This window comes from Anomaloglossus baeobatrachus, chromosome 1 (genome assembly GCF_048569485.1).
Source record: "Anomaloglossus baeobatrachus isolate aAnoBae1 chromosome 1, aAnoBae1.hap1, whole genome shotgun sequence".
In the NCBI taxonomy this organism is placed as follows: domain Eukaryota; kingdom Metazoa; phylum Chordata; class Amphibia; order Anura; family Aromobatidae; genus Anomaloglossus; species Anomaloglossus baeobatrachus.
This window is the reverse complement of record NC_134353.1, coordinates 657,025,365-657,035,628: the sequence shown is the minus strand read 5'-3', so window position 1 is coordinate 657,035,628 and position 10,264 is coordinate 657,025,365. Positions and strand designations below refer to the sequence as shown.

The 10,264-nt window shown below is 42.5% G+C and overlaps 1 long non-coding RNA gene across 1 annotated transcript; it reads left to right on the top strand.

Moving 5' to 3' along the window:
- Positions 1-3,306: 3,306 nt before the first annotated feature.
- Positions 3,307-6,618, top strand: LOC142297329 (uncharacterized). Its single transcript, XR_012751752.1, has 2 exons — positions 3,307-3,375; positions 4,858-6,618. It is a non-coding gene; the product is annotated as an uncharacterized LOC142297329 (long non-coding RNA).
- The last annotated feature ends 3,646 nt before the right edge of the window (positions 6,619-10,264 follow it).

The following is a 10,264-nucleotide window of genomic DNA, read 5'->3' as shown; positions in this document are numbered from 1 at the left end:
CTCTCAGTGAGAGAAACAAAATTAAAATTTTGTAGTTGTGATACCTTTTTGTTTTGTAGTTATAATGTGTTTTCAGCTAGCACTTGTTCACACCTGTTGAATATGTGGGTCACTCTTTTTATATATTTATAGTGCATCTCTTTCTGATTGGGCACTCCACCCTACAACCAGGCTGTGTTCACTCCCCTTTACATCTGGAATTTAGCTGCCCAGACATAGCACCTCTGCAGGTGACAATTCTCCTGACAGTGGCATTCCACCAATAGAGGCAGGCTATGCCACTGCTATAGGGTCCATGAGCTGGGCGGCCTGGCGGTGGCTTCGGTGGCTGCCCACGGTGCCAGCGTCAGCACCAGGCCCATAGCCAAGGATCGCACTTTCAAATGTATCACATTGCAGATGAGGATACAGTTGAAAGCAATGATTAGAAGGAGCGCAGCGCTCCCTCTCATGATTATCCCACTGAGTCTGCTCTCTGACAGCTCAGCACAGCTCTGACATCACTACTGTGCGCCAATCACCAGTGTGTTGAGATGTGCAGAGCACAGACAGCGGGCAAATGAAGAGCAGCAGCCGGTGACTGAGGAGAGTATGTATTCAGTATATGGTGGGAGTGCATAATGATATGTGAGGGTGTGTAATGCTATGTGGAGTGTATAATGCTATGTGGGGTGTATAATGCTATGTGGGGGGTGCATCATGCTATGTGGGGGGGTGCATAATGTTATGTGGGGGTGAATAATACTATGTGGGGGTGCATAATGCTATGTGAGCGTGTATAGCGTTATGTGGGGGTGCATAACGCTAAGTGAGGGTGGATAACACAATGTGGGGGTGTATAACGCTACGTGGGGGTGCATAACACTATGTGGGGGCAGCATAAAGCTATGTGGGGGCAGCATAACGCTATGTGAAGGCAGCATAACACTATGTGGGGGCAGCATAACGCCATGTGGGGGCTGCATAACACTATGTGGGGCTGCATAACGCTATATGGAGGAATATGGAGAGTGTATTTTAGTACATGGAGGACTATGGGGTGCATTAGATGATATGGAAGACTATGTGGGGCCCATTCTGTATGAAGAGCGATGTGGAGCCCAATTCTGTATGGAGATCTATGTGGGAGCATTATGCTATATGGAGGACTATGTAAGGCCCATTACTATATGGAGGACTATGTGAGGCCCATTACTACAGGTACATCTCAATAAATTAGAATATCATCAAAAAGTTAATTTATTTCAGTAACTCAATACAAAAAGGGAAATGCATATATTATATAGAGTCATTACCAACAGTGTGATCTATTTCAAGTGTTTATTTCTGTTAATGTTGATGATTATGGCTTACAGCCAATGAAAACCCAAAAGTTATTATCTCAGAAAATTAGAATAATTACCACAAAACACCTGCAAAGGCTTTCTAAGCATTTAAAATGGTCCCTTAGTCAGGTCCAATAAGCTACACAATCATGGGGAAGACTGCTGACTTGACAGATGTCCAGAAGGCAGTCATTGACACACTCCACAAGGAGGGTAAGCCACAAAAGGTCATCACTAAAGAAGCCGGCTGTTCACAGAGTGCTGTATCCAAGCATATTAATAGAAAGTTGAGTGAAAGGAAAAAGTGTGGTACAAAAAGGTGCACAAGCAACCTATATGAGGCCCATTACCACATGGAGGACTACGGGAGGCCCATTACTATGTGGAAGGCTTGGTGGGGCCCATTACTCTATGGAGTACTTTGTGGGGCCATTATTATATTTGGAAAGCTATGTGGATGCCTTTATACTTTATCTAGAGTTATATGAGGGCCATTATACTGTGTGTAAGCAATTATACAGTGTGAAGGTTTGTGTGAGGTCTGTCATACTGTGCGGAGGGCTGTGTGCGGGCCATTATACTATATGTAGAATGATTATACTGCATGAAGGGCTGTGAGGGGGTTACAATTCGGAATTTTACTGTGTTGGGGTCACTATTCATTGCTAGGGTAGTTGAAGGGGAGTACAGTAGGGTCATCATACCGTGGCGTGTAGAGGGTGTTATGGAAGAATTTATTGGGGGAATCATACAGTGTTTGTGGGACACTTTTGTTGCCATCATATTTTATGGTTGCAATGAAAGGGGAAGCTAGGGGCTTCAATAGGAGAAAAAAATACTTTGTAAGAGCTGTAAAGTTGTGAAATATGCTCTTTTGTGACCCAGCTGAAAATTATTTTTTATTTATTGGGGGGGGCATTTAGAAATTCTGCAATGGGGCCCCATGATTTCTATGTATGCCTCTGTATCCTGTAGAGTTATCAGTCTGACTCCAGTACCTAGCACTAGTACAAATAAAGGGAGAACAGAGTCCGCTGCTATGTATAAGAAATAGGAAAACAGGCCAGGATAACAGCCTGGATCAGCTTGTCTAAATGAGCAATTAACCAAGGAACAACCAGTGCCCATGCCACCATGGTGAAAACCACTACCAGTATTATGAGAATGTCTTCCATAACCATGAGCACATGGCTACACTACATGACTTCACGGCTACAGTCACTGTCTGATGGCGGGAGCCACATGTCTACACATGTCTATGTGGACGCAGCAGAAAGTGTGGAAACATTGCCAGGGGCTCGGGCAGCATTGGCACAGGAGGATAGGTAAGGCCACTCTTACTTATTGCATGATTTTATACCATTAGCAGCCGCTGTTTAAAAAAGATGTAATTGGAAAACTTTAATATGCACAAAAAAAGCTAAAACTAAAATATGAGTTTAGGAAAAAACTGTCAGGACCCCCCAAAAAGTATGAAAATGGCAGGAAAATGCATTGTTTAACTCAAACATATTGCTTCAGTGTTATTGCTGAAAAAAAAAATTAACAACCAGAAATATTAGCACAAAAAATAGCATAAGGTGAAATTGGGCAGGTTGCTATTGGCAACAGCTACATTTTTATTAATAATAAACAAGATCTCCATTTCTATAATTTTGCACTGTTGTATAAGGAGGAAACTGCTGTCTTCAGGCATAAAATTTCAGGTGCTCGTAATATGGCGCAGAAATCCATTATTATAAGTGGCTTATATTTCTCATATTTTCCTTTTTGTGAAGTCTTCATCACCTTGTCCTCACAACCTTGATCCTAACCAATATGTTCTCCCATATAATTACTACTTATCAATGTTAATAACAGGAGAGGTCACATGTGACATCATCTGATACAGGCGGCCATTGTTACGTCCCAGCATGATGTCACAATGACTGGGAATCTATAGAACTTGGTGGACTCAGATGTTCAGAGCAAGAGGAGAAGACAAAGAGGGCGGTGGATCCAGGATTGATGACGGTGAAGAAGGGAAGAGGATCCCGGATCAAGGACACAGGTAAATGAGGAACTTTACTGGGTTTTCAATCAGTTACGCTTGTGCCAACATGTACGCTCAGGCTCAGTTCACACTGGGCATTTTTGCTGCTACTTTTTAGCAGCAAAATCTGATCTCTTGATAGTAAAAAAAGCTGTGTTTTTGTGCAGAGTTTTTGCCACAGTTTTTACTGGGTTTTTGGTGCGTCATTTGTTTACATTACATATAAACCAAAAAAATGCACTGCTGCGTTTCTTTCACTCTCATGGCTTTCAATAGTGAAAAAAACAGCAAAAACAAATGCTAAAAGAATAGAAATCTTTACAAAATGCAGCATTTTGCCAGTTCAGTAAGAAAAAAAAAGTTGGTGTCTTTGTGTGCATGAGATTTCTGGAATCTCATAGGTTTTGCTAATATGGTAAAAAGCAGTTTTTTATTAGCATGTATTTGCATAAAACCAATAAAAAAAATGCAGAAAAAAACCCCACACCAAAAGCAACCTGTGTGAACATAGCCTTATTCTCCAACTCTCCTGATTGTGGCTGTAAAGTACTATATTGTACCAGTCTTTGCTGTTACAATCTGTAGACTTGGGGGATGAAGGTTCCATGTGAGGTCACAAGGCGGGATGTTGGACACAGAGTTCCATGCCGCAAAAATGGAGAATCTACATGGAGATGTAAGCACAAAGATGGCGCCTGAGAGGGAGACACCGCATGGAGATGTAAGCACAAAGATGGCGCCTGGGAGGGAGACACCACATGGAAATGTAGGCACAAAGATGGCGCCTGGGAGGGAGACACCACATGGAAATGTAGGCACAAAGATGGCGCCTGGGAGGGAGACACCACATGGAGATGTAAGCACAAAGATGGTGTCTGGGAGGGAGACACCACATGGAGATGTAAGCACAAAAATGGCGCCTGGGAGGGAGACACCAAAGTGGGGACTTCAGTCAGTGACTACAAGTGGTAACTGTGGTTGGCGCACATTGTTGGTGATTCTGTTACTTAATTTCAGATTTTATGGGAGAAAAAATTCTCATTACTACATTATATGGAAGGGGGTTTTGTATTCATACAGGAACATACTATATATAGGAGCATTTGCTTCATTTTATTTATTTTGTTTTCAAATTGCAACATTTCATTGTTGTAATGTCATTATTACATTTCATTGTTGTAATTGTCGTAATTGTTAAGCGATATTTTTCAAAGCTTTATGTCATTTATTACACCACTTTTAAACACCTATTCCAAAACTTAAAAATGTGGTAACGTATGAATTGTAATATGTCATTATAATCTGAAAAATTGGTAGGTGGGGGATTGTTGTACATTATTTGTTCTCACATATGTGCACATATGGGGCATCTAGTCACAATCTAATTTAAGGACCTCAGATCACATAGAAACAAAACCAATTGAAGTCCATCTTCCATTTTTACATTATTGGTCAGATTTCTAGTCCATTCCCTGACACTTATTTTTTTTTTCTTTCTAGGGAGTATATCTGGATCCAGAAAGCAAGACTGAAGAATTTAGAAAGGGCCATGATATTGATTAGTGTTAAGAGGGCTTTACACGCTACGATTTTGCTACAGCGATCTCGTTGGGGTCACGGATTTTGTGACGCACATCCGGCCGCTGTAGCGATCTCGTTGTGTGTGACTCCAAGGAGCGATTTTGGATCGTTGCAAAAATGTCCATAATCGCTCCTTGTTGACATGGGGGTCCGCTCCCAATTATCGATACTATCGCTTTGCTGTTGTTGTTCCTCGTTCCTGCGGCAGTGCACATCGCTGTGTGTGACCCCGTAGGAACAAGGAACATCTCCTTACCTGCCGCCGGCCACAATGCGGAAGGAAGAAGATGGGCGGGAAGTTCGTCCCGCTCATCTCCGCCCCTCCGCTTTCATTGGGCGGCTGCTTAGTGACGTCGCTGTGACACCGAATGGACCGCCCCCTTAGAAAGGAGGCGGTACGCCGGTCACAGCAACGTCGCTATGCAGGTAAGTACGTGTGACGCGGGTGCGCGATTTTGTGCGCGACGGGCAGCGATATGCCCGTTTCGCACAAACAATGGGGGCGGGTCGCATGCTAGCAATATCGGTACTGATATCGTAGCATGTAAAGCCACCCTTAGATTATAGGACTATCGGTATATTATATTTGGTGCCTTATGTGTCATCATACACTGATTATACAGAACAATATCTGGACTCTGTTTTATGGCATTCTGCTACAGCCATTTCCTTGTATTACTGTACGGAAAGTTGGCATGTGAGATGACACCACCTGTATACATAATCCCTATCCATCTGCTTGTTTTGCAGTATGTTGAATCTTGGTATCTGGGCATTGCATCTATAGAACCTGGACTTAGAGAAACCAAGGGGGAAAAAAAAAAAACAAAAAAAAAAAAGCTGGACTTAGTTTGGTTTACATACAAGTTGATGGTGTCTATTTTCTCTTAACATTTGGTGGGATGCAGGTCTGGAGAGCTGTTGTCATCCTATTAGATAGATAATGCATTAATGTATTATAGAAATGTCTGATATCATGTTCCCTATTTTGTTATTATGTCACATCCTGGTCTCCATCTTGGACATCATAACAAACGGGCACTTTTTTGTTTAATTTCACATTGGCACTATAGGAAAAATGACACTACAGCTACAGAGGTGACCGTCTGATGGCCCAGCTCGACTACCCATCTCTCCTGAAGACCCTTTCAGCTTTTTGAGGGTTGGGTGGAGGACATCATCTCTGAAAATAGGGTCCCACAGCTGCACCCCAGCAGATTGAAGAGTCAGTGCCCTAAAGCCACAGGGGGGTGTGTAGTCACTCACTACATCACTTAGGATGATTTCATTCTTCAGGAATTACACAGGAGTGGTCCTTGTGGTGGTGTGACATATAAAATCTGTCCTAGTCTGGGGCAATAGGGAATGCTATTTCTGGTCTTCAACCAACAGGCCTAAACGCGTCTTAAACTGCCAAAGGCCTAATTCCATTTCTTCTGTTAAGAGTTTATGAATGCCACATAAGGGATCTGATATGATATAACCGTCCTATATGTCAGTTAGTTGTAGTATAGCCTTGGTCCAGGGTTCTTGAACTGATCGCCTTTTCTCGGGGTCAAGAAGGAATTTTTTCCCTGTGGCACAAATTGGCTGAACGTGTCCAGGTTTTTTGCCTTCTTCTGGATCAATGGCTTTAGGTATAGGTAGAGACTGTATTTAATAAAGAGTTAAAAAAATGAATGATCTGTCTCCTCATTTCTTTATATTATATATAACACTTAGTTATTTGTATACATTGTATCAATGTTAGGACTTCTGACTGCTGCAATAACTAACACGGTACCAAAACCTTTTTCTTTTAATTAAATCTGTAGTGAAAAACGCATGGGAAAAATGTACCTATCATTGGACCGAAAATGCACCAAAATGCATGTGGTTTTTTTATGTGTTTTTCAGCCAGTGGGTGGGGTTTTTTTTACTGAAGAAACAAAACTGCAGCGTGCGCACATAGCCTTAACTTAGCTTTGGAAAAATCTTTAGCTTTCTACCTTTAGTTGATTTGCTTATTTCCATTTTCAAGTGTCATCTTTGTGTCTTGTGGCAGCTTTTCACCCCACTCCAGTCATCATTATAACGTCCATTTTCTGCTCACGCTTACCATGATCATGTTTCTCTACAGTACCCCAATTCCCCAAGATATCCTCATTAGGGATGATCGAATACCCTATTATTCACTTCGATGGATATCCGACGAATACCTCACCGCTATTCGAGTATTCGCAAATATTCGACCCCCAATGTAAGTCTATGGGAAACCAGAATAATTTTACGTCAGACCTGTCGGTGACCTGTGGTGACTGAGGAAAAGGCTGAAGCAGTATGGGCACAGCCTGTAGAAGGTGCCTGACTGCATTTCTGGTGTCTTTGAATAACGTGGTCAGAGCAGCACGCGGCGTTTACGAAGTCGCTAGAACAGCTCTCAAACCAAAGTAAAAGAGGTGAAATTGCTAAGAAACAGTTTCTAGTGCCTAATAACTGTAATAAAACGTCAAATCAAGCCCCAACCTCCCAAAAAAACCCACTTTAGCATATGTTCACGCTTTTCGTTTTTTACATTTTTCCTTCTTTTTCGATTAGAAAGGGCTGTAACATACATTATATTGGTGTCTGTCCTACACCTCCTTTTTGGGACATATTTGACAGCACTTTAAAAGGTCAGCTACAATGTTCCCATTGGGTAGTTGACCTTGCCCTCCTCCTACTCCTCCTCCAGCACCACCGGCTCCAGTGACCGTCTTTCAAATGTAGAAAGAGCCACTGGCTGTCCTCAAATCTCAAACTTCTTAGGGCTCTCAGGTGGGCCCTGTAACATACATTGAGGAGTGATGGCAGTCATTTGTAGTTTTCTGCGTCCCCTATATCATTAGTGTGAAAGTTGTAATACGAACTCCATAACACTTTACAGTGCTATTGCTAATGTGGCCATTTGGGTGTTGGACTTGCCCTCCTCCTCCTCCACCAACACCAACGGCTCCAGTGGCCCTCTATTCAAATTCTATTCAAATGATTCACAAATGTATGTTTTATGGACAAATGAACGCCACGCTGGAATGCAGCACTGTGGAAGTGGCAGTTGTTTCACTCTGGAACTCAGGCTGTATTCCTCTAGCTAACACCGAGGATTTAAAAAAAAATCAGTTTTCCCAGGGGGGAATGGTTCAAACACCATGTAGCACAACATCAGAAGGTACTCCCAACAGCTTTTTTTAAAAAAAAAAAAAAGATAGGATTTGCAAAAAAGCATAAGATGCCAAGGAGTTTAATACACTCAGTTTCCCCAGGGGATAATTGTTCAGACACCATGGAGCACTGTATCAGTAGTTACTCCCAACAGCTTTTTTTTTTTAAATTGGTAGGATTTTCAACAGGGTATAAAATGCCAAGATGTTTAATACATTCAGTTCCCCTAGAGTGTAGTGGTTCAGACACCATGTAGCAAAGCATCACAAGGTACTCCCAACAGCTCCCAACAGCTTATTTAGAAAAATGGTAGGATAAGCAACAGGGCATAACATACCAAGGAGTTTAATACATTCAGTTCCTCCAGGGGATAATGGTTCAGACACCATGGAGCACTGCATCAGTAGGTACTCCCATCAGTTTTTTTAAAAAAATTGGTAGGATTTGCAACAGGGCATAACATGCCAAGGAGTTTAATACATTCAGTTTCCCCAGGGGATAATGGTTCAGACACCATGGAGCACTGCATCAGTAGGTACTCCCAACAGCTTTTTAAAAAAAAAATTGGTAGGATTTGCAACAGGGCATAACATGCCAAGAAGTTTAATACATTCAGTTCCCCTAAGGTGTAGTGGTTCAGACACCATGTAGCAAAGCATCATAAGGTACTCCTAACAGCTCCCAAAAGCTTATATTAAAAAAAATTGGTAGGATAAGCAATAGGGCATAACATGCCAAGGAGCTAAAAAAAAGACTAAATTACTTACCGGTAATGGGATTTTCCTGAGTCCACGACAGCACCCACGAGAGAGAGATCCGCCCCCTTCAGGACAGGAAACCTACAGATAAATAGGGGCGGTCCCCCTCCCTCATCAGTTGGTTGCAGAGAACAGGAGAGGAACCGCCAATGCATTAGCAAACACAACAGACAAATCCCAGGACACCGAAGCGTGAAAAACAAACAAAGGAAGGGCAGGGGTGTAAAGGGTGCTGTCGTGGACTCAGGAAAATCCCATTACCGGTAAGTAATTTAGTCTTTTCCTTTCGTCACGACAGCACCCACGAGAGACTTAGAGAGAATACACACTGAGGGCGGGATAACCGTGTGAAGGGCCAAGCGTCCAAACGAAAGGACAGTGGAAGAACAAAGGGCCAGCCGGCAGAGCCCGGAAAAGGTGGAAGGAGAAGACCAGGTCGCAGCCTTACAAATACCGTCGACGAGACATCCGCCACGACCATCAAAGAGGAGGCCACCACCCAGGAGAACGATCCGGCACCGAGGAGGACAGAGGAACATGCTCCACCACAGATGCGAGGGAAACAGCATCCCACAGCCATCGGGGCAAAGGATGCCATGCCACCGGAGGATCACATCCGGAACCCTGAAAGACACCAGGGCACCAGGGCAACGGGACTAGCCAGAGTCCAGCCACAATTAGCGCATCTGATGGATGTGCCACTTCTGGGGCAGGTGTCGGCTGCTATTGTTAGGCTGAAAAGGGCCAAATAATTATGGCCCTTCCCACCCTAATAATATCAGCCCCCAGTTGTCTGCTACACCTTAGCTAGTTTTAGATAAAAAGGGAGGGGACCCCACGTCATTTAAAAAATAAAAACAAAAGTGGGATCTCCTCAATTTTTCATAACCAGCCATGGTACAGCAGACAGCTGAGAGTTGTAGTCTGCAGCTGTTCTTGTGCTGGATATGAAAAATGGGGGGACCCCACTTTTTTTTACCAAAAAATAAAAACAAAACAAAAAAAAAAACAGCTGGCCAAGCTAGCTATCCCTCTATCAATAGAAATAACAGAATCAATTCAATGTCAATTCTATTCTGGTTTTTTTCTATTATCTATTCTATGTTTTATCCATTCTATTTTTTATATCTATTCTAGCTATCAATTATTTTATTTCTCCTTTAAAAAAATGCAGTAACAAAAACGCAGCAAAACATATGCGATTTTTGGATGTGTTTTTTTAGGCCAAAAACGTGCATCTTTCTGGTCACTACAAAGATGCAGTGTGTGCACATAGCCATAGCCTTTCTGCATTTGCGACCTGTGTTTCTGTAGTGAAAAATGACTGATTGCTCTCAGTGAGAGAAACAAAATTAAAATTTTGTAGTTGTGATACTTTTTTGTTTTGT